This window comes from Podarcis cretensis, assembly GCF_951804945.1.
Source record: "Podarcis cretensis genome assembly, chromosome: 2".
Lineage (NCBI taxonomy): Eukaryota > Metazoa > Chordata > Lepidosauria > Squamata > Lacertidae > Podarcis > Podarcis cretensis.
The window spans coordinates 104635821-104661235 of NC_137171.1; the positions used below are offsets into that span (position 1 = coordinate 104635821).

Below are 25415 nucleotides of genomic sequence, written 5' to 3' on the forward strand. Positions count from 1 at the left end.
GAAACAAGAGAATTCCCAATTCTCTCCCATACCTGGAAGCATATTAGGAAAGACTCAGTACCATCTAGGCATGGGAGTAACTTGGCAGGGGTGCTCTTGTTTTCAGATCAAGTAACTATATGGATAATTAGGACATAGCTAGAATAATGTAGAGTAGCTACTGAGAGTTTGCCTGAAGTAGCAGTGGAGGTTTCTCCTCAGACTAGGCATGCCAGGGACTTGAAGGGTTTCCATGAGGCTAGCCAACTTTTTCAGAGCCTTTCTTCACATCCCTCAGTTCCCCCTGGATTTATCTGGAAGGAAAATGCAAAGTAAAAGTGGAGGTTCCGCCTCAGTTGAAATCTGAGGATTTCAAGGGAAGCTGAAACAGTTTTGTTAAAATTAACCACATTCTCATGGGGCTTGAAACATCCTCGTTATCATTATGGCAGTGTCATCCCCAGTATTACAAGTATCATTTTATTGTTGTAAAGAAGAAAAATGTGTGAATGTTTATGTTCACAGGCTCAAAAACCTTTCAGGGGTTGATACTCCTTGAGCTGGTGCCCTTCAGCTCCATCTTGCTCCATCTTCCATGTGACAGCCCTTGAGATATTAGAAGATGGCTATGATATCTCCTCTCAGTCTCCTCTTTTCCAGGCTAAATATACCCAGCTCCTTCAACTGCTCCTCATAAGGCTTGGTTTTCAGACCCTTGATCATCTTGGTTGCCTTCCTCAGCACACTTTCCAGCTTGTCAATATCCTTCTTAAAATGTGGTGCCCAGAACTGGAAACAGTACCAACAACATCTGAAGGGCACCAGGAGGGCATAGGAATTATTCATAAAATAACTCCCAAGCAACAACAACAAAAATGAACAGGGAGAGTTCTGCAATGCCTGGCAACTTTAAAGCTCTTAGGATCATAGACTTAGAAGGGATGTCCAGGAGGCACTATGTTTCTGAGCAGCAGGCTTCCTCTGGGTATGTAGTTGGCCACTGTGAGAACAGAATACTGGTCTAATTGGGCTACTGTTCCTTTGACCACTCAGTGGATTTGTAACTGGCTGACTGACCGAACCCAAAGGGTGCTCATCAATGGTTCCTCTTCATCCTGGAGAAGAGTGACTAGTGGGGTGCCACAGGGTTCTGTCTTGGGCCCGGTCTTATTCAACATCTTTATCAACGACTTGGATGATGGACTCAAGGGCATCCTGATCAAATTTGCAGATGACACCAAACTGGGAGGGGTGGCTAACACCCCAGAGGACAGGATCACACTTCAAAACGACCTTGACAGATTAGAGAACTGGGCCAAAACAAACAAGATGAATTTTAACAGGGAGAAATGTAAAGTATTGCACTTGGGCAAAAAAAATGAGAGGCACAAATACAAGATGGGTGACACCTGGCTTGAGAGCAGTACATGTGAAAAGGATCTAGGAGTCTTGGTTGAGCACAAACTTGACATGAGCCAACAGTGTGACGTGGCAGCTAAAAAAGCCAATGCAATTCTGGGCTGCATCAATAGGAGTGTAGCATCTAGATCAAGGGAAGTAATAGTGCCACTGTATTCTGCTCTGGTCAGACCTCACCTGGAGTACTGTGTCCAGTTCTGGGCACCACAGTTCAAGAAGGACACTGACAAACTGGAACGTGTCCAGAGGAGGGCAACCAAAATGGTCAAAGGCCTGGAAACGATGCCTTATGAGGAACGGCTAAGGGAGCTGGGCATGTTTAGCCTGGAGAAGAGGAGGTTAAGGGGTGATATGATAGCCATGTTCAAATATATAAAAGGATGTTACATAGAGGAGGGAGAAAGGTTGTTTTCTGCTGCTCCAGAGAAGCGGACACGGAGCAATGGTTCCAAACTACAAGAAAAAAGATTCCACCTAAACATTAGGAAGAACTTCCTGACAGTAAGAGCTGTTCGACAGTGGAATTTGCTGCCAAGGAGTGTGGTGGAGTCTCCTTCTTTGGAGGTCTTTAAGCAGAAGCTTGACAACCATATGTCAGGAGTGCTCTGATGGTGTTTCCTGCTTGGCAGGGGGTTGGACTCGATGGCCCTTGTGGTCTCTTCCAACTCTATGATTCTATGATTCTAGGCAGAGTATAGCCATTATGGCAAGTACCCATTGCTAGCCAGATCTTCCATGAATTGGTCTAACTCTCTTTTAAAGCCATCCAACTTGGTGGCCATCGCTTTTTCTTGTGGGAATAAATTCCGTAGTTTAACTGTGCATTGCATGAATAAGTACTTCCTTTTATCTGTTCTGAATCATACAACTTCATTGGATATCCAGTGATATTACCTTTTCTCTGAACTAACAAGGCCCCAAAGATGAAGCCTTTGCTTACAGCAGAGTTTCTTCATTCCCATCTCCATCTGTATTTTGGTTGTGCTTTTCAGAACCTTTCTCAACTCTACAATATCTTTGTTTGAGGTGGGGGGGGGGATCATAAATTTAAGCTGTATCCAAATAGGGTTACATCATACATTTGCATAATGACAATATGATATTGGCAGTTTTATTTTCAGTTCATTTCCTCATAATCCCTGCCATGGAATTTACATTTTTCACAGCTGCTATACAATGGGATCACATCTTCATCAAACTATCCTCTACTACCCAAGGTCCCACTCCCATAAGACTATATGTGAAATTAAGATTTTGCTGTTGTTACAAGGTCAGTAATATTTCTATTAGAAGGTCAGCAAGGTCACATTTGAGTTCTTTGAGAACTCTTGGCAGGATGTCATTTTATTTTCACCAGTATTTTTTACTAGAATCACTACAATTTACCTCAAGTTACAGGTAGGTAGCCATATCCCTTCCAGTAGCACCTTAGAAACCAACTAAGTTTATTGGTATGAGCTTTCATGTGCATGCACACTTGGTATCTGAAGAAGTGTGCATGCACACGAAAGCTCATACCAATAACAAGCTTAGTTGGTCTCTAAGGTGCTACTAAGGAACATGGGTGGCGCTGTGGGTTAAACCACAGAGCCTAGGACTTGCCGATCAGAAGGTTGGTGGTTCAAATCCCTGCGACGGGGTGAGCTCCCATTGCTCGGTCCCTGCTCCTGCCAACCTAGCAGTTCGAAAGCACGTCAAAGTGCAAGTAGATAAATAGATACCACTCCGGCAGGAAGGTAAACAGCGTTTCCGTGCACTGCCCTGGTTCGCCAGAAGTGGCTTAGTCATGCTGGCCACATGACCCGGAAGCTGTACGCCGGCTCCCTCGGCCAGTAAAGCGAGATGAGCGCAGCAACTCCAGAGTCGGTCACGACTGGGCCTAATGTTCAGGGGTCCCTTTACCTTTACCTTTACCTTTACCTTTACCTTTACCTTTACCTTTACCTTTACCTTTACCTTTACCTTTAAGGTGCTACTGGAAGGAATATTTTTACTATTTACCTCAGTTCCTCAGACTCCCTTCCTGCAAAAGTTAGTTCAGGCACTAGGATCTGCCCTTTCTCTTCTGCTGTGACGCTAGATGCAAAGAATTCATTCAGCTTTTCTGCAGTTTTCTTGTCCTTGACACAATGGTGTCAAGTAGTCAGAATTGCTTATGATTGTATCTATGTGGTCATTTCCTAAACACTGCCCATTTGACACAGAGTCAGGAATCTGCTCCCAGTGTATAAAATCACATTCTGCTTGCTACCATTTTCCCCTCTGCTTGCTCCCCTTTTTGGATGCTGGCACAGTCCCCTCAGCCGAATGTACCCAGGCCCATGCTGCCCTGCGAGTTGCCATGGCAATGAGAATATCACCTGCAGAATCATTTTGTGGTGCTTTCCTGTCCGGCTTCCTCACAGCGGTCCCTATAATAAAGTGGGAAGTTAGGACAATTGCTCTCTGACCATATGTTTGACAGGTAATTTGTGTTTCGTGTGGTGCTCCAGCAAAACTCTGCAGGCCTCAGCGTTCAGCCCTTGCTTTCCATTTTGAAGCCAAATGTGCTTTAAATTACAGTAATGCAATGAACCTGTGCACACAGAATTAGCTCAGGCTGTGAGAATGCATATTGTGGCAAAGAAAAGAACCTAGTTTGAAATTAGCCTTGATGGTTTACAGGCCAAAAGCAGGCCTGGCCACCCATGCAAGAGGAAAGTCATGCAAGCTGAGGGAACCATCTTTACCTTACCTCACAGTACAATTCATTGCAAACAGACTGTGTCTGCTCAAGGAAATAACATTTTACATCCCAGCAGGTACAGAATCAAGTGAGTTAGGACAGGTTCTCTACTCTTGCACTGGAGTCACATAGCCAAATCCTCAGCAAAGTTAATGTAAGTTTGCTGTTGTATTCGTCTCTCACGAAGCCTTCGAGTGCAAGATATTAGGTTAGTGATATTGCATTCTGTTGTTTATACTGTATAATTAGTTTGTTTCTTTTGATGGCCTGGAGGCTTGGAGAACTGCAGAATGTTAATTAAAAATGCAAATAGATTAATAAACAAAATTCTGCGTGTTTTAATAACACCCCCACTTCCACCATTTGCTGCCACAATTTAACCTGTACCACAAAATATCCCCTCAGAGTGAGCTTTTCCAAAATACGGTATGTTCAGGTTACTGCTCTTCCAAACATTCCAAGGAAGATAGTCCTACAAAAGTGGCCCCTAGTGCATTTTAATTTTATTTATAAATGACATCCATTTTTTTTCTTCCTACCTCTGTAACTCTGAGAGGCCAAAGCGTGTCACAGCAAATAGATGAAATAATATATATATGAATAGTGTGCTGAAATACAATGGAACCTCATGTTACGGATGGGATCTGTTCCAGAGGTCCGTCTGTAACACAGAACTGACGCAAGCTGAAGTGCTGCGTCTGCGCACATGCGTGGCATGATTTAGCGCTTATGCGCATACTCGAGTGGCGAAGCCCAGAAGTAACCCATTCTGGTACTTCCGGGTTGCTGCGGGATGCAACACGAAAGCACGTAACCTGAAGTGGGCGCAAAATGAGGTATGACTGTAATTATTTGGTACTTTTGTTAACAGCTCATACTCAGCACTACACCATTTTGGTCATATAGCTTTATGCCCAGAGGTTGGGAGCTCTTTGGGGTACATTCCCCTCTTTGCAACTTTTTTTTGGTGCAACTTTCCTGTGCAACATTCTGAAAGTCATATACCAGTGCTGGTCAGGTCCAGAAGCAAGGCTGTGCAACAAATAATACATTTTACCATTGTACAGTAGGCTAGTTCCTAGATGCACCCGTCTCTGTCTTCCATCCATCTATGCAAGAACCGTTATTAGAGTTCAAGGACACATACACGCCAGGCAAATCACTTGGGAGATGCAGCAAGGCCAGTGAGGGGTATGGCATGGAGAGAGATCTGAGGGCCAAACAGATAGACTTGGAGGGCCATAATCAGCGCTTGAGCCTCAGGTTCCCCACATCTGTAAATCTGTATTTTGTCTCAACTGGCATCAATATGTGTGTGAGGTTATTTTTCTCTGTGAAAGCCAGACAGTAAAATGAGGGGATATATCAATGAATGTGGTTCAGATTGGTGTTATGGTCCAGGACTCTGACCCATCTTCTGCAGAGGTGAAACTTTAAAGAATCTGAGGGTAGAGACAAGTTGATCTCTGAAACTCTGTAAGAGGCAGTTGCCAAAGTGTCCCTGCTGGAATCTTCCAAGGAGAAGCAGCAGACAGTGAGGCCTCAGGTTTTCTTTACTCCGGAAGAGGTAGCTCTGCCCTCCTTCCTAGATGATGCCCCTCCTGAACTCCCTAAACTCCCTGCAGTCTCATAGGGAGTCCCTTCTGCACCCCACCATGCTCAGAGACCACAGGAGGCATTTCAATCCCACCAGAGCATATCTCTATTTGAATGCAGATTTAAACGACAAAATCCTTCCAAGGAGGCAGTGTGGTGTAGTGGTTAGGAGCAATGGACTCGTAATCTGGTGAACCGGGTTTGATTCCCCACTCCTCCACATGCAGCTGCTGGGTGACCTTGGGCTAGTCACACTTCTCTGAAGTCTCTCAGCCTCACTCACCTCACAGAGTGTTTGTTGTGGGGGAGGAAGGGAAAGGAGATTGTTAGCCGCTTTGAGACTCCTTAGGGTAGTGATAAAGCGGGATATCAAATCCAAAGTTCTCTTCTTCCCCCGCGTCTCTCTTCACCGAATTATCCGAAAAGCTTCAGTCAAATCCAGACTAGCTGGAGCAAGACATATATCCAGTCATATATCCAGCCTAATCTTGCTCCACAGGGAGCTCTCCATGGTCCTAACCCTCAGCCATCTGATCAGTGTCTTGCTTTGCCTCTGTGAGCTGAGCTGACAGAACATTACAATGCCAAGGAATTTATATGTCTAAATGTCTGGCATGGATAATAACGCTAGGGATGATCACTCACAATGAGAGTTCCTTCGGAGACACGCTGGTCGACTCTGGCTAGGGCTGACTTCAGTACCCCTATGTTTGGGGTAATGTGATTTAGTTGAACAATGTGCATAGCAACTGAGCCTTATGCACATTCACTCTGCCTCATGAATAATGTGCATGTAATCTGACAGTATTCTGTACTCATTTCCCAGGTAAATTGTCTGGTCATTATGCAGGCCTTGAGGAGTGTGCACGTTTTGAATGGTTTGAAAAATAAATAAATTGATCAGGGCATGTGCAGAATTTCCTCTTCGTGGATGCATTTATGTGTGTCTTCTCCATGAAGCATGGTGAATATGCACTATGACCAGTTCCTGAGCTGCTTGTGGACTTCCCATGAGCATCTTTTTGGCCACTGTGAGAACAGCATGATGCATTAGATGGGTCTTTGGGTTGATCCAGCAAGGCTCTTAGTTTATACAATCCCAAATCCCATCCCTAGCATTCCTTTAGTTGTGGAGAATTGAGAGAGATTTCTGCTTTATAACCCTTGTCTAGCTGCTTCCATAGTAGTTGGTTAGAGAGGACTAGTACTTGATCTTGCTCAGAATAAGGCCGCTCCTGAAAATCTTAGTTATAGGTAGGTAGCCATGTTGGTCTGCAGTAGTCAAGACAAAATAAAAAAAAAAAATCCTTCCAGTAGCACTTTAGAGACGAACTATGTTTGTTGTTGGTATGAGTTTTTGTGTGAAAAGAGAAGACCTTGTGGTATGGAGATCAGTGTTGGATGTGGACTGGGAGACTTGAATTCCAATCCCTACTTGGTGCATCCCTACTGCGTCACCAGTTGTCTCAAAGGATTGTTGTGAGAGTAGAAAACAAAACAAAAACAAAAACAAAAAAACCATCCATGCAGGCCATGTTGGAATCCTGCCTCGGTCAGAGGAATGTGCCACGCTCCAGGCACCGTCTGAATTCCTTGTTGACCTCCCCCTGCGACTCCTGGCAGGAAAACAGGCAAGGTCTGTAATCAGCGATCCTTCCCAGACGTGAGAAGAACACACCACTCCTTCACTCTCCCCCTGCTATCCCCAGGGAGGGGGAAAGATACAGACAGAAATGTATCTACATGCTTTTATTTCTGTCCTTTGCAGCAGTACAGAGAAACATGTCCGTACTCTTCAAATAACAACAGCAGAGAGCATATAGCTCCTCCCATGTACTTCCAGTACAGGTCAGAGGACACACTGAGCTAACATCCGGCGCTCAGTACGGTGAATGGACTGCCCCTTTGTTCCCATGGCAACAGTCACAAACATCAACATCCTGTATAGCTTTCCAGCCACCTGCAGCTGACGTAGCTGCTGCTTGCTGCTGCATTGCTTCTTTTTGGTAACAGGCCACTTATAACTTCTTGGAGGAATAATGGGATATATATGTGAAGAACTGATGAAATTTTAAATCGTTCTCAGTTGCCTTTAAACAGAGGATAGGTGGAGGGTATTTTGTTGTTGAACTGCAGGCTTTATGCATTGCTTTTTAAAAAAAATACTGAAGTGTTCAGAACAAAAATAAATAAGAATGAGCTTCTTGTAGTTAAGTTTTTAAGATAAGCTCTATATTAGCTTTTCAGCTGTCCTAACACACTACAAAAGTAAAATATTATAAATGAATATATAAAAGTAAATTATGTTTCCTACAATTTTACTGAAAAGGACAAATTCCAATAGTAATAACTTTCCTCCGAAAGGTTAATGAACCTCATGGAGAGGGGATTGTTAATTTTTCATTCCACTTCTGTGGGCTAGACTTCTTTCTGCTTGACATGAGTTACCTTTGATGTGTTCAACTGATATTAAGAAAAGTCTTATAAGTAATCCTTTCATTTATCTTGAACTTTGCATGCGGTAATACAGAATTTTAATTTAAATTACCTCTTTTACATATCATATCAAAGAACAACATGGCTATCTTATACAACACAAATTACATTTGATTGGGAAAAGAAAGCTATGTAGTCTTAGCATTGAGAATTAGGTTTTGGCTTTGGGGGAGGCGGGGTGACATTTCTGTGCATTGCTAATAAGGAATCCTTTTCAATTCTTTCTTCCCTTGCTAATCTTTTATTGGGTTTGCGGGACATTAATTTATCTTGTAAACTCTTAAAGCAGGTGAGGCAATAAAGCAAAATATAAAGGTGTCCTCTTTTTTGGGGGGGAGGTCAAATGGAGTAGCCATTCTCTCCTCTATGCTACCAAAGAACAGGGCCCGGACCCTATGCAATTTGGTTTTCCAATATTGTCCCGAGTATACCCAGCCCCAGTGAAGACAAGCATTTGGAAGTTGAATTCTTTATTGGCAAAGCACTCGATTGCACCAGCTCCCAAGGTGCAAGGGATATAGGCACCACTCCTGCAAATCATCTAGCTAGGCATCTGCTTCTTCAGACCTGTGCTCTGACCTGGACAGTTGACACAGTAGCCTGACCACGCCCCCTTCAGCACACTTAACCCCCCTCATCTGACGTAGTCCACACAAGCAACTGGTGACTTCTCCTGTGCGGCATGTCCCAACTGCTCCTGTCGCTTTAAGTGTCTCCTTGTCCTTAGAGAAAGTGGGGGAGGAGATGGAGGAGATTCTAATGGCCTGACTCTTTCTGGGCCTGTGTCTTTCTTTGCCTTCCTGCAACTCTTCCCCCACCTCGTCTCCTCCCATCTCTGACTGCCTGGACTCTTCCCATTCACCCTGCCTCAAGGGTGGCACAGAACCCCACAAATTGCTGCCCCCTTCCCCAGGAACATCTTCCTGTTCTCCTGCCTCCTCTGCCCACCCCTCTGGCTCCTGCCTCTCCCTGACAGATATGCATTTTGAACTTAAAGGTAAAGGTAAAGGGACCCCTGACCATTAAGTCCAGTCACGGACGACTCTGGGGTTGCGGTGCTCATCTCGCTTTACTGGCTGAGGGAGCCGGTCTTTGTCCGCAGACAGCTTCCAGGTCATGTGGCCCATGTGGCCAGCAGGACTAAGCCGCTTCTGGCAGACCAGAGCAGCGCATGGAAACTGTGTTTACCTTCCCGCCATAGCGGTACCTATTTATCTACTTGCACTTTGACGTGCTTTCAAACTGCTAGGTTGGCAGGAGCAGGGACCGAGCAACAGGAGCTCACCCAACATGGGGATTCAAACAGCTGACCTTCTGATCGGCAAGCCCTAGGCCCAGTGGTTTAGACCACAGCACCGCCCGCGTCCCATTTTGAACTTACCCAGTGATTTTTAGTGCTTCAGAGAGCATGTTCTCTTTTCTCTCAATCCTCTTCAAGACCATGAGCAGATTGGGGAGAAAACTGGAATCAAACAAAGGAATGCCAACAGCAACGTGAGTATGATTAAACCTGTCCTCCTTAGGATTACCATATGTTCATTGATCAAGTAATTAATTGTGGTGCTGCAGTTGCAGATACCTCTCGTGGAAGGTTGCCAGATGTCCTGTAATTTAAAAGATGTCCCTGTCTTTTTAAGGGATGCGCTACATTCCAGAAGTTTATAGCCCATGTGGAAGGTAATAGATCTCCCTTCTTTCAGAGCATCAACAACCGCTTATAATGCCATATAACACAGCTCTGCTGTCTTTCATTTTTGAAATTTTATTCTTGTAAACTTCCTGCATTTGTTTTGTAAAGACTAAAGTACAGAAAAATATGATACTTGTAAGGGCTTGTTTGCATTGGTATGTATGCATATGCTCATAAGCAAAGGTTGTTGATTCAAGGTTGTTTTCATCATTCAGTTTTTTCCTTCTTTGTGTATTTATAGCCCACCTTTCCTCCAATAGATTCAAGAAAGTATACATGGTTCTTTCCCTCTCAATTTTATCCTCACAGCAGTTCAGTGAGGTATCTTAGGCTGAGAGACAGTGACTGACCCAAGTCACCCAATGAGTTTTTGGGTTGGATTTGAACCCTGGGATTTCATCCTTGGTCTTTCTGATCCTGCTGCAATGCTTTAGACATGACACCACACCGACTGCTTTGTTTACATGGACACATTTCCATGTTTATGAGAAATGTATCCATTTCTTATCATTTTAGTATCTTGGGAATTCAAAGATTGCTGCTTGCATTTGCCAATTTATACTCTCTAACCTATTTTAAGAAGGTAAGATAAAGGTCCTTGTTTTCAGTTTTACTAGATGTTTCCTTTTTTGTTCTCGTGACTTCTCTCAAGATGAAGAGGAAGCGAGTCAAGAACATCTCATTGCCTGGAGGCACTTCTTGTTGCATTAATTAACCCCTAGATTTTGTAAATAACTCATATAACAAAATGAGCTCGTTGTTACCGTTTTCAAGAAAAACAAGCCATTTCCCTAGCTCTTTGATCGTGCTACATTGTTCTTCAGCTCTGTTAGGGAATTTCACACCCCTGTGATTATACAATCTTAAAGTGGGTGGGAAACAAATAAAATAAAAGCACAAGGTAAAATTCAGGAAGTACTTACTTGGAACAAAATACTGCTCCGAGAGGATGAGAAATAAAATTCCAGTGTCCCTGCACCTAAATCCATGAACCTTGATTCATGGCCATTAGCAGTTATGGGATTTTCAGGGCTGATAGAAGGAGATTTTGCATGCAGAACGCCCAAAGTTCAATCACTGGCACCCCCAATTAAAAGAATCAGGGAGCAAATGAAAGGACAGGGAACATGGGTGTGAGATCCTGGAGAGCCATTGCCAGTCAAAGTAGACAATACTGAGCTAAATTGAACAGTTGTCTCATGGTCTGACATGGTATAAGTCAGTTTCACATGTTCCTAATTTCCTGCATCCTTAGAATGAGTCATCTTGGAAATTGGGTGGGGGGGGAGGTACCAGCTGAGGCTGGCAAAGGTCTCTTATCTGAATCTAGATGCAGAGGCCTCAACCAAATGGTTGAAAAATTATTCAGTGTTTCATTTTGTCACGGTAGAGATTTAGTCACGATCACATGCATTTCTAGATATGTAGGAGTTCCAATGAGCTATGTTACAGCTCAGAGAGAGCAATTTGTGACTCAGTTATACAAAACACTCACACTACTAAGTGCTGTAAGTCCACTTGCAAAAGTACCTTTAGATTACGCAATGTGGTAATGGTCTTTCCTCCTGTAAATTCTGTTGGCCCATGTTGCTGATAGCCATAGGCCTGCGGACATTTGGGTTGCTGAGTGTCAGCAAGTTCCTAACAGGTGGGGTGTGTGCTGAAGGCTGCAAGAAACATGCAGGGAGCCAGCAGGATGCTGAGCTGCCCTTTGATCACTAGTTGTTTAGAACCACAGTGAACATCTGATTAGGAAAAACCAACAGGACGGCCGGTGAAGGAAGTGTGAACCCTCATCCAAATATACCTGTAGTGCTGTTTCTAAGGTTATCTGTTGACCTGCTGAATACACACTATATCTTACTTTTGTGCCTGAAATGGAAACATCTTTTCTGCTTGCTTCTCTGGTTGGAAACTAGCAAGTATTCTGATAATAAAAACTTCTGGGTTAAACTTTGAGCAACAGTCTTCTTGGCTTGGAGGCAAAGATTTTGACCTGTTCTTCCTAGATTTCCCTCCCTTCCTGCTCTATGTGTGATGTTGACAACTCATGTTTGCTAATCTGGTTTTATTCTGCACTCGTCCCATTAACTGAACTGTTTTCCTGATTCCTGGTCTTGGCTTTTCGTTGATTATCACTCCTCTTCTGTCCGTGATGGCTTCCTATAACTGTTTTGGTGTAGATATTACCTACTGGAGTTCTGAGTCTGCAAGGTGTTTTCCCCAAATATGCTTACACCTGACAGCTGAATCAGTAAGATACACAATCTTTAAAAACCCACATCAATAGGTCTCTAGTAAAATCAACAAAAATTAATAATTTTACATAATGGAAAAATGCCTGCTTAAACAGGCAAGTTTAGCCATGTCTTCTGAACAGGCTAGGACAGGCCATCTTGTCATGTGAGTTTATAGTATCTAAGGCAGTGCTTTCCAGATAGATGTCAAGGTATGGGGTGATGAAGTGTCGATTCTGGTTGTATAGGGGTTTGACTAAAATCAACAGCACTTTGTGCCCAGAAGCCAGTAAGTAGCCAGTGCCACCAAGAGATTTATGGTCTTGGAGATCCCCAGCAAAGGAGGTGGACATTCCCAGAACATTGTATTTGTTGATCCTGGAGGTGACCAACGCATGACTGATGCTTCCCACATGTTGAAACAGCACCCTATTTGTGCTGCTTGCCATTTCTCAACCAGTGATATTGCTCTTTCAGGCAAAGTGTAAGCTTTCCTCCCATGGAAATATCTTACTGGAATTAATTCCCCCTAAAAACCCATTTAAACTTTGGGCCACTGTTTCCCTCTCCCAGATCCTTTTGAGGAAATGAATAAATAACCTTAATCAGTCAAATAATTCTGCTTTAAGCTTCAGTCAGTAGGCTTGTCTGCTCTTAGGAATTTATACATTTCATTATTAATAATAATGGTTGTTGATCTACATAAAGGAATGGCTTTCTTTTTTCCATCTTCTAAAAAAACCACCCTGTTGTCTGCTGTACGACTATGTTAAAAGATGCAGATACTAGATGATTTCTTTTTTAAATTGAAGTGAATAATGTGTGTTCAAAGGCTCTATTTTTTTCCTACTTCTAAGGGTTGTTAATTGGTGCTATTTAAGATTAAAAACCCATCACTGTTCATTTGAACATGAACGTCTTTAAGGGATTTTTTGACAACCCATTAATCTTGTGCATTCAAGCCCACCCGCCATAAGCATATGCAATTTTATGTGAATTTTTTGTGTGTAGTAGAATTAGTAGTAGCAAAGACTCCTAGAGAGAAAAGTCACTGGAGAAGAATTATGTCCATTTTCATAACGTAAATCAGGATGGATGCTCAACAGATACCAGTCATCATATAACTTCTATGTAATCTTTGTGCAAACAAATAAAGATGAATGCTCAATAAACAAGTAATCTAGAAAAGCTCTAGCTCTAGATGAACCTTGGTTGCTCTCCTGAACATGTATATTTGCTTTCCTAGTGGGTTGGGATGATTTTGTTTTGCTTAGCTACTTTCTTGGTATCTTTGCACTCTACTCCTTCAATTCTATTGTGCCTTACAGTTCCACATGGATCTCAATGCAAGGTTTGTTTTCATATACCAATAGGATTTATTTCCTGTTTCCTTATGTTCTCCTCTCATGAGTGCAGATATAATCCATGCCCCATTGATTCTGAGTAATCAGCAGTTTGCAGAGGAATTTTGGATAACTCATAATCACCAAGCAAACCATTTTATTCCTGTTCTTGAAGGCCAATTCACTAGACTGGCATGGAGCGAATGTAGGGTCACTCTATCTGGACTGTGGAAAGTGATGGCGTGGTTCATTTTGGGTGCAGTTTGCAATGGAAACTCCTGAAGAAATCTGAAGGAAAGTGATTTCACTAAAAATTGGGTTGTGGGGTGTGTGCAACTGAGCAATACAATAGTGTGCCTAGGGAGATCATTGAATCTTTTTCCAAAAAAGTTTCTGAATTATACTGGAAAGGCTTGTTTTAGTTATGAGTTATAAAAGAACATATGGATATAGGTCTTTATTTATTTCATAAAATTTGTACTTTTGCGATTGTAAACCCTCCCTCAAAGTAGCTTAAAAATATGTATACAGTTGCAAATTTTATTCTCAGCGTCTCTAAATAAAGAAGCTTGCATAGCAAAGTTGGAAAGATATGTTTGCATGCAGAAGGTGTCACGTTCATTCTCTGGCACCTTAGAGACCAACTAAGTTTGTTCTGGGTATAAGCTTTCATGTGCACGCACACTTCTTCAGATACCTAAGTGTGCATGCACACTTATACCCAGAACGGCTTATACCCAGAACAAACTTAGTTGGTCTCTAAGTTGCTACTTTAATATATATATTTATTTATTTATTTCGACTACGTCAGACCAACACGGCTACCTACCTGAATCTATTCTCTGGCACTTCAGCTATTATTTATCCATTTAAAAAGAGATCTGGTAGGAGGTGAGAGAACTGTAACTGAGACCTGGAGAGTAGCTACTACTTTGGGTGAATACTGCAGGGGTATAAAGGTAAATGGTCTGTCTCAATTTTAGGCAACTTTGGTTTGCAAGTGGCTATGGTCTTTTGATGGGTTTTTGGTCCAATTTATGCTGTTATGAAACACTCCCAGGGAAGAGGAACAATGGGGGATCTGTTCCCAGGCAGAATGGCTGCACACATGCAGAACTTTTGCTCTCTGCCTCCTCCTGCCTGATCTTCCTGTGTAGAGAACCAACACTAGATCAGATCATGGGAACTGGGTCCTTGGTTGAGTCTGCTTCCTCCTCTTCACATGAGGTCCAGTAAGCCCTTGTCTTGCTTCTCTATCTCCAGCGACTAGCTTTGGGTGTTTGTATGTGTGTGTCTGTGTCTTTGCTTCATGATCTATAATCATATATAGATATGTACTAGCTTAAATTGAAGATGGATCTTGTCATTGGGCAGATTGAAGCAGTTACCTCAGGCTGAAAATCTTGTTGGGTGGGGATAAGGGAAGCAATGAAGTGTTATAGTACAGAGCAGTGGGTGTCAAGCTGTGTGCCCTGTACTAGGCATGGCCGAATACGCTCATTTTTGTTTCGGTCAGTTTCTCATTTTATCCACTCTTAAGAATTCTCATGAAAATCCAGCAGCATTGTAGTGCAAATTTATCCTAATGTACATATTGCGCTGGTGCAAATATGCTTAACATACACATTTTTGCAAAACAATTTTCTTTAATATAATGCATTTCTGTTTGTTGCTTTCATTAATATATGCGTTTTTATGCACACACTGCCCTAGTATGTACATTTTGGTACACAATACTGGGCTGGAGACCTGGATTGCAAAATTTGGAGAAGTGTAAATTTTGAAGGAGGGACGCAGGTGGCGCTGTGGGTTAAAGCCTCAGCGCCTAGGACTTGCCGATCGAAAGGTCGGCGGTTTGAATCCCTGCGGCGGGGTGCGCTCCCGCTGCTCGGTCCCAGCGCCTGCCAACCTAGCAGTTCGAAAGCACCTCCGGGTGCAAGTAGATAAATAGGGACCGCTTACCAGCGGGAAGGTAAACGGCGTTTCCGTGTGCGGCTCTGGCTCACCAGAGCAGTGATGTCACGCTGGCCACGTGACCCGGAAGTGTCTCCGGACAGCGCTGGCTCCTGGCCTCTTGAGTGAGATGGGCGCACAACCCCAGAGTCTGTCAAGACTGGCCCGTATGGGCAGGGGTACCTTTACCTTTACCTTTAAATTTTGAAGGAGAGCTGTGTTTCGGTTCACATATTGCTTTGGAGAGTGTAGATTACAGTGGTGCCTCGCAAGACGAAATTAATCCGTTCCGTGAGGCTCTTCGTATAGCGGTTTTTTCGTCTTGCGAAGCAAGCCCATTGACAGCTTAGCGGATTAGCGCCATTAGTGGTTTAGCGTTTTTTTGCGGATCAGCTGATAAGCGGCTTAGGGTTTAGGAAAAGGGGGGGGGGGAAGAGGGAAAAAACCCCGCAGGAACTCGCAAGACATTTTCGTCTTGCGAAGCAAGCCCATAGGGAAATTCGTTTTGCGAAGTGCCTCCAAAACGGAAAACCCTTTCGTCTAGTGGGTTTTCCGTCTTGCGAGGCGTTAGTCTTGCGGGGCACCACTGTAGGTAGGTTCACATTTAAATGGGCACTGAATCTAATTTCTCCCTCATCCCTACCCTGTACCCCCAGAAAACTATCCTGCTGCCATCAGGTTTGGTGAAGGGCACCATCCCATTGACAAAGACTCAAAGTCCAGTTGGCTTCTATGTGGAACCAGGGAGGGGATGGCCCTTCTTGCCCTTCACACCAGAAAGAAAAATGTATTGAACTAGTCCTGTGGGTTATGTTACATATTTGAGAAATGTGTCATTCCTTAGATCCAGAATCCCAAGAATTCTTGTCCCCACCACACACAAAAAAAGAAACCTGGTAGGAAGCCAATGTGTTACAGTCTTTTCACTTTTTCAAAGGTCATGCCTGCTGTTTTCTTTGATTCTCTGAAGGCAAACTTTACCTTTAATATAAATTAGACTCCCCCTTTCTCAAATGGCACTGCTGACTCTCTTTTTCTCTGTTTCAGATTTTGTATAACTTGCAAAAAAATAAGTTTAAACTGGCTAATTGTCATGATTATGAACCACTGCACCTCTTTGAAATAAGAAAAGCAGCAAAACATCTAGGTGATATTAAACCATCTGCTGTTGAAATGCCAGGCACCCCCCCCCCCCAAAGTTTGTATCCATTAAATAAACACACTGTGGTGATTGCAGGATTTGAATCGGCATAGAAGAACAGATTTAAGAACTTAAACATGAATTATGAGGGAAATTGTAAGTTTCAGCACATATGGGATGGCATGTGTTTTGGGATAGGTGTTAGGCTGGCTGTCCATATGTATCTTGGCTGCCTCCTCCATTTGTATGTTGGCTGAAGCACATTCTCACTGAAGGAATTGAAAGACATGTTGCAACCTGTTCACTTGAAAGTTATCACAGCTCACCATTCTGCAGAATATAGCTCACTGTTAGCCTTTGCAAACTTGGTCCCCTTCCACAATGGCACTGCTGGCTGGGCGTGATGGGAGTTGTAGTCCTAAATATCTAGAGGGCACCAGCTTTTGCGAAGGCTGCCCTGAAGGAACAAATGCTGGCCTGTTTTGCAATGACTTCAGATTTTAGCTTCTGTGTCGAAATTGTTTCTCTCCCTTTTTCTGGTACCATGAAAAGACTGTTCCGTGCTTCCCATTTGCAATTGTGTGGTTGCTGTCGGGGTCATTACCTATTCTCGAATCCATATGGGGTTCTTCAAATATATCGTTTTTGAAAAATTCATGGAGAATAACTTTTTTAAAGCAAACTTTCACAGATGGGCTTTGGGCTGATGTCAACAAACCTGACCTTTCAATCTCTAGTGCAAATGGCAATAAAAAAACCCCTCACCTATCTAATCTGACTGCAAATAGCTGTAGTTTCACTGATCTAGCCTAATCAAAGGAACAAGCCCAGAGGGGTTTAAAAGGATTTTTTTTAAAAAAAAAAAATTACCATTTCCATTAATTAAATTGGTAAAGTATAATGAAAGATCAGGAAGGGTGGCAAATGTTGAGATCTGCAGGAGGTTGAAGGCACAGGGTCCAGGCAAAAATATGGGTTAAACTGCAGTCAGCTTATGTGATGATGAAGCAAGGTGGCATGGGTGCTTTGAATGATCATCTCAACTCACAATCTTGAAATAATAATAATATTATTATTATTATTTATACCTCACCTTCCCCGGCCAAAACTGGGCTCAGAGCAGCTGACATCAACTATCCGACACATTACCATAAAATCAAGCAATCACTTAAAATACATCTTAAAATCAAGTCAGAATCAAAGTGAAATCCAATCAGATGGCAATCTGCAAAGTAGGAATGAGGAACTTAAATGCTCACCAGGCCTAACTGTTTATACTGCTCTTATATGAGCCTGTGAGAAAGGTTGGGGGTCCACTTCCATGCAAGTCCTTATAAGGAGAGAGGGGGAGTCAGACTGGACCCCAACCAAAGGCCTGGCAGAATAGTTCCATATTGCAGGCCCTGCGGAAAGATGTCAAATCCCGCAGGGCCCTGGTCTCTTGTGACAGAACATTCCACCAGGCCAGGGCCACGGCCCAAAAAGCCAGTCTAATTTCCTTGAGACTCGGGACCTCCAAGATGTTGTTATTTGCGAATGGAGGATGAAGTTAATGGACTATGCAGAATTAGATAAACTAACAGGAAGGATTCGAAACCGGCGAGACCAGAAATTCATGGAAGACTGGAGCAAATTTACTGACTATTTGAAAACTATTTGTGAAGAACAGACGACGTTTGTAGGGTTACAAGAAGTTTTGCGAGGAGTATTATTAGAAGTATTGTAAAAATGGATAAGGGGGAGGATGATTTGTTAAGAGATGTAAAGGCAATATAAAGTTAAGAAATGCATAAGAAGCGGTTAAAACGGTGGATCATCAGAGGTGCTGATGAAAGTCCAAAAAGATTGTATAAGTGATAGGTTTTGTGGTACATTTTATAATTTATATGTTAAAATTAATAAAAAATATTATAAAAAGATGTTCCTATTTGCGGACTGTAAGGTCCTCCATGGGGCATACTAGCAGAAGTGGTCCGGTAGGTACAAGGGTCCTAGGTCATATAGCCAGTTAGCTTCTATGAATCGGACCTTAGTGTCACATTTGAACAGGTTCTAGGGCAGGATTGCGCTAAGCCAATATTCATAGCCATTCCCCGTGCTAATGGAACACTAGTTCTTATGATGAAAATTTATCTTTCATTGCTCTTCTGGGTCATTCTCATGCACAAGGGCTTGCTTATGCCCTGCTGTTAATCACTCCTTCCTGTTTTGTTACAGCTTGAGTTGTCACCCTCAAATCCATTTGAACAACTGCCATCTTTTGATTCTGACTCCCGTGATTATTGCTGTGTACCAGAAATGCCATTGCATACCACAGAGGGTGTTATTTGTTTTAATTAGTTTATGAATTCTGTTCAGGTTTTCCCCCTCACAACTCACTGGATGTTCAGGTAGATGCAACAGGAATCCATATCAATAAATTTTTTTTTGGGGGGGGGGTACAGCTGCTTGTGGGACGCAGGTGGCACTGTGGGTTAAACCACAGAGCCTAGGACTTGCCGATCAGAAAGTTGGTGGTTTGAATCCCTGTGACGGGGTGAGCTCCCGTTGTTCAGTCTGAGCTCCTGCCAACCTAGCAGTTTGAAAGCACAAAGTGCAAGTAGATAAATAGGTACCGCTCCAGCGGGAAGGTAAATGGCGTTTCCGTGTGCTGCTCTGGTTCGCCAGAAGCGGCTTAGTCATGCTGGCCACATGACCCGGAAGCTGTACGCCGGCTCCCTCGGCCAATAAAGCGAGATGAGCGCCGCAACCCCAGAGTCAGTCACGACTGGACCTAATGGTCAGGGGTCCCTTTACCTTTTACAGCTGCTTGCTGCTTCATCAAATTGGGGTGGCCTTCCTTGGACACTGAAAATGGGAATACTGTACTTTGGTCTCTCCCATGCTAATTACAAAGGTGTCCAAGGTGGTTTGCTGTGAAAACAAACAATGGCAAGGTGACATGAGAAGAGGAAAAAAGAAACCAGACAGACAGACACTGTCACCAAAATATTAAGGGCATCAGTCTTGCATGTGACAAAGCAAAGATAATTCTGTATCTTGATGCAGTTGAGCGACAGTATTGTTCCTCCCTTGGAAGCATTTTACAAATTGATGAACAAAGACACTTAAGTAAGGTGTTTTAATACAGCCAGAAGAGTTCTGTGTATTTTCATTAATCTTATAAGTGGTTCAACCGCTATTTCTTTCTTATGAGAAAATCTGCAGTGCAAAATCCAACAGAAACTTTCAGAATTGCAAACCAACGCAAGGGCCTCCTTACCGGTACTTGGGATACGCAATTCATAAATAGGTGTTCCTTGTACAATATTTTTATCTGCAGAAGTTCACTGGGATCTTCTCTGCAGCAATTCCCACAATCCTTTGCATGCGCTCACTTGAACACACTTCATATAGCAGCAGTAATAGCCATAGACAGCTGCTTCTAGATAGACACGATCAACTTCTTTGCGGCAGGAGGCAAAATCGCATTAGAAAGTAACAGTGGGAGTATTGGGCTGTATCCTAAGTGCTGCTACCAGGGGGTAGATCTCATTGAACTCTGTGGGACTTAATTCTGAATAAACAGGTTTAGGATTACATGGCTGCATTGGTTAACCCTTTAGTACTTTTTGTGGGCGATAGTTTAACTCAGGCATAGGCAGGCTCAGCCCTCCAGATGTTTTGGGACTACAAATCCCACCATCCCTGACCACTGGTCCTGTTAGCTAGGGATCATGGGAGTTGTAGTCCCAAAACATCTGGAGGGCCAAGTTTGCCTATGCCTGGTTTAACTCTTGGGAGCTCACTATAGATTTAAGGTAAAAAGCACTCTCTGTACACGTGCAGGAACTCAGTATCTATGCCATGCCAGAGAGCAATATTCAGCACTATAATAAATCAGGTTTTCATTTAAAAACTAGGAAGTGCAACACCTGGCAACATATCTAGCCCGAAAAAGGTCTCTGGGGCTTGTCCTGTGATTCTGACCCATATGGGGATTTTTTTATATTCCTCTGCCCCACTTTCACATAGCTAAGGATGTCAATTAGTTTGACTCAGGTGGTGATTTATGGCTGTGAAACCCGATGTTTGTGCTGTGACACCAGTGTTGGTAAAGATTATTACACACACAAAAACACAGCAAAAAAACTTTGTTCGATCAGTTCTGGCTTTGTGTACATTTGTTAACGGGCATAGTGAGATTCTTCCCCAGTGGAGCTAACCTCTCTATCTTGGCAACAAAAGCGAGGAGCCCGGTCTCAATATGCTTAAAGAGCAGTCAGGTGTAGAAATAAGAAAATCCAGGCAGTGCCCTCGGAATTCTTTCTAAAAACTAGCTTGTTCAGGCATACAGTAATTAAACTGTTCACGACAGCATGTAATTACATCATTATGTACAGAGCCGTCTTTCTGTAATTTGGATCATTGGAGGGCAAAGTGTCAAAGTCTCTATAATGATATTTAATTCCATTTTAACATTTCCTAAAGGGATTGCTTTGTAATTCTTTTCAAACTGTGGATGAGTTTTAAGATGCGGGGTGGGGGAAACAGTTTCCCAACTTCTCTAAGAGCCAGATAATTATGCCCAAATGAATTACGTAAGACACAGAGGATACCTTGAAAGAAGGGGCGGGGAGCTAGTGGCTTCTGGATGTTATTGGACCAACTCGCATTGGCCCCACTCTGCATGGCTGGTGATCAGGGATGGTGGGAGTTGGAGTCTAGCAGCATCTGGAGAGTGGAGGGCTCCCCAAGCCTTTTTTAAACAACTCCATTTGACCCATCGCAAAGCCAGCCTTGTGGTGTTCCTTTAGTAAATATGCAGCAAAAATCAAATGCAAAGCCTATGTATGATTGCCTTCTTCGCAGCTTCCCATTCTAGAATTCACCAGGAAAGCAATCTTTACAATGCCATTAATGTTCTATGTTCAGTCAGAAAGGCCCAGAACTGAAGTACATATGCAGAGCTAGTCTAGCATCTCACTAGAAAACAATTGGCATGGAATCCAAATGATTGTGATTAATTACAGCTCCCTAATTATTAAACTTCAAAGCGTTTAAGTACAGTGGTACCTTGGTTTACAACCATAATCTGTTCCAGAGGTCCAGTTGTAAACCAAAACAGGTTGGGGCCTCCCAAAAAAATAAATGGGTAGTAATCCCAAAAAAAAAAAAAAAGGGTTGTACAGTGGTACCTCGGGTTACAGACGCTTCAGGTTACAGACGTTTCAGGTTACAGACTCCGGTAACCCAGAAATAGTACCTCGGGTTAAGAACTTTGCTTCAGGTTGAGAACAGAAATTGCACGGTGGCGGCAGCAGGAGGCCCCTTTAGCTAAAGTGGTACCTCAGGTTAAGAACAGTTTCAGGTTAAGAACAGACCTCCAGAACGAATTAAGTTCTTAACCCGAGGTACCACTGTAATCCAAAAAAGGCACTTCCAAAACAGTTGCAAGCCAAGGTACCACTGTATACCTAATGCTATTCCTCTCACCTTCCTTTCTCAGTGGGAAGCCAGACTGACTGGACAGTTGTTATGATCTCAACCCAATCCTGCAACACAGTACCATCCACAGAGTAGCTAAGTCATGGTACTTGGGTTTAAATTGACCTAGGCTACAGTCATATCCCCACTTACCAGCTTCTGAGTAGGCCTATATAGGATTGTTCTGTTAGTTCATGAATACTAATGGCTACTTGAATACATTGGTTTTAGTAAAGGTAAAGGACCCCTGGACAGTTAAGTCCAGTCAAAGGCAATTATGGGGTGCGCCGCTTCAGTCCGAGGGATCCGGCGTTTGTCCGCAGGCAGATTTCTGGGCCCTGTGGCCAGCATGACTAAACCGCTTCTGGCGCACAGAAACACCATTTACTTTCCCGCCATGGCGGTACCAATTTATCTACTTGCACTGATGTACTTTCAGACTGCTAGAAGCTGGGACAGAGCAATGGGAGCTCACCCCAACGCACAAATTTGAACCACCAACCTTCTGATCAGCAAGCTCAAGAGGTTCAGTGGTTTAGACCACAGCGCCACCCGTATATATAGGCAGAAGTTGGCAGAAGGTACATCGGGGTCTATTGGTAAATCTCTGGGTAATTTGCAACATTTTCTAACTCCTGGTTATATTACAGAAGCAACAGGAAAAAGTAAAATTTACTCAATTTTAGTAAATTAGTACCATATATAAACTGCTGCTTCTAAAACTGTGGAATCTAACTGTAGCTGCCAGTAAATTTTACTTAAAAGGGGGAAAAGAAAGAAAGAGTTGTATTATTATTATTTTGCATAGGTGAAACATCAAAGGAATTTCAAGGGTACCAAAAAGAGAGTTTTGATAAGATTAGCAAAATTTCTCGCTGGGGTTCTGCTGCACAGCACTCTATAAAGCTAATCCCTTAAAATTTAAGCAACAAACAGATGCTTTTGTTCCAGACTGACACTCTTATTCTAGGACCGTTTGAAATATAACCTGTTCATACCGAATTCAGATAACTTAAGATTTTTGTGTAACAGAATTAGAATGCTTGGTAGGGCTCCCTTCATTCAAATTCAAAGCAGGAGGGGGAGTCAATACTGTATGCTGGTCACAATATGTCTTCTACAGTTTAACTAACTGCTCTGTGAAGAGGTGGTTAATGTTGTCTGCTCTGAATCTTCCAGCATTGGGCTTCATTGGGCTCCTAGTATTATGAGAGAAGTAATAATAATAATAATAATAATAATAATAATTTATTATTTATACCCCGCCCATCTGGCTGGGTTTCCCCAGCCACTCTGGGCAGCTTCCAAAAGAATATTAAAATACTGTGATACATCAAACATTAAAAGCTTCCCTAAAAAGGGCTGCCTTCAGATGTCTTCTAAAAGTCTGGTAGTTGTTGTTCTCTTTGACATCTGGTGGGAGGGCGTTCCACAGGGTGGGCACCACTACCTGGTTCCCTGTAACTTGGCTTCTCACAGTGAGGGAACCACCAGAAGGCCCTCGGTGCTGGACCTCAGTGTCCGGGTAGAACGATGGGGGTGGAGACGCTCCTTCAGGTATACTGGACCGAGGCCGTTTAGGGCTTTAAAGGTCAGCACCAACACTTTGAATTGTGCTCGGAAACATACTGGGAGCCAATGTAGGTCTTTCAAGACCGGTGTTATATGGTCTTGGCGGCCGCTCCCAGTCACCAGTCTGGCTGCTGCGTTCTGGATTAGTTGTAGTTTCCGGGTCACCTTCAAAGGTAGCCCCATGTAGAGCGCATTGCAGTAGTCCAAGCGGGAGATAACCAGAGCATGCACCACTCTGGCGAGGCAGTCCGCAGGCAGATAGGGTCTCAGCCTGCGTACCAGATGGAGCTGGTACACAGCTGCCCTGGACACAGATTTGACCTGTGCCTCCATGGACCGCTGTGAGTCCAAAATGACTCCCAGGCTGCACACCTGGTTCTTCAGGGGCACAGTTACCCCATTCAAGACCAGGGAGTCTTCCACACCTGCCCGCCTCCTGTCCCCAAAAAACAGTACTTCTGTCTGGCAAAAAGCCCAGAATAAAATTTAAGATACTTACGGATGCTAAAGATAGAGGGGGATTTGCCCTGCCAGACTTGAAGCTTTATTATGAATCAGCAGCTTTCTGCTGGTTGAAGGAATGGCTACTTCTTGAAAACACAGACATCTTAGACCTTGAAGGCTATGATAATGCATTTGGATGGCATGCATACTTGTGGTATGGCAAGGTTAAGGTACATAAGGCTTTTAAAAACCATATTGTCAGAAAAGCACTGTTTAATGTATGGTCGAGATATAAAGATCTTTTGGAAAGGAAAACCCCAAGGTGGCTCTCACCTATGGAAGCTAAAGCGTTAAAAAAACTTAATATGGAGACCAAATGGCCTAAGTATTGGGAAATTTTGGAAGAGGAAGGTGACAAATTGAAACTGCAGAGTTATGAGAAACTTAAAGATAAGGTGCAAGACTGGTTACACTATTTTCAAATAAGAGAAGTATATAACCAGGATAAGAAAGTGGGCTTCCAGGTGGAAAAATCAAAGTTAGAGACAGAATTGTTAGAACCCAATGCTAAGGTATTGTCAAAAATGTATAACTTGCTGTTGAAATGGAATACGGAGGAAGAAACGGTAAAATCAGCTATGATAAAATGGGCACAAGATATAGGATACAATATTATGTTTGCTGACTGGGAGAAGTTATGGACCACCGGGATTAAATTTACGGCATGTAATGCTTTAAGAGAGAATATTATGAAAATGATGTATAGGTGGTACATGACCCCAGTCAAGCTTGCAAAAATTTATCATTTGCCCGATAATAAATGTTGGAAATGTAAAGAAACTGAAGGTACATTCTTTCACCTTTGGTGGATGTGCCCAAGGATTAAGGCCTTCTGGGAGATGATATATAATGAACTAAAAAAGGTACACTTTCCCTAAGAAACCAGAGGCTTTTCTCCTGGGCATAGTCGGCCAATTGGTGTCAAAGAAGGATAGAACTTTCTTTATGTACGCAACAGCAGCAGCAAGAATTCTCATCGCAAAGCATTGGAAGACACAAGACCTACCCACTCTGGAAGATTGGCAGATGCAACTGATGGAGTACATGGAGATGGCGGAAATGACTGGCAGAATCCGAGACCAGGGAGAAGAGTCGGTGGAAGAAGACTGGAAGAAATTTAAAATGTATATACAGAAACACTGTAAAATTTTTGAATGCGAATGATGTTGAAATGAAATGAAGTGGTTCTAGCAAATATGTTTAGAAGTTAAAATTCGAGAGGATAATTAATTAAGTGTAAAATAAGAGGATAAGAATTTGCTGATTAAATTTCTAAATGGAATACAAAATAGGG

The 25415-nt window shown here is 42.9% G+C and overlaps 1 protein-coding gene across 4 annotated transcripts in view; it reads left to right on the forward strand.

The window, feature by feature from the left end:
* FHIT (fragile histidine triad diadenosine triphosphatase) overlaps positions 1–25415 on the forward strand; it is a 1061423-nt gene that overhangs the window by 438524 nt on the left and 597484 nt on the right. The window lies entirely within an intron of this gene.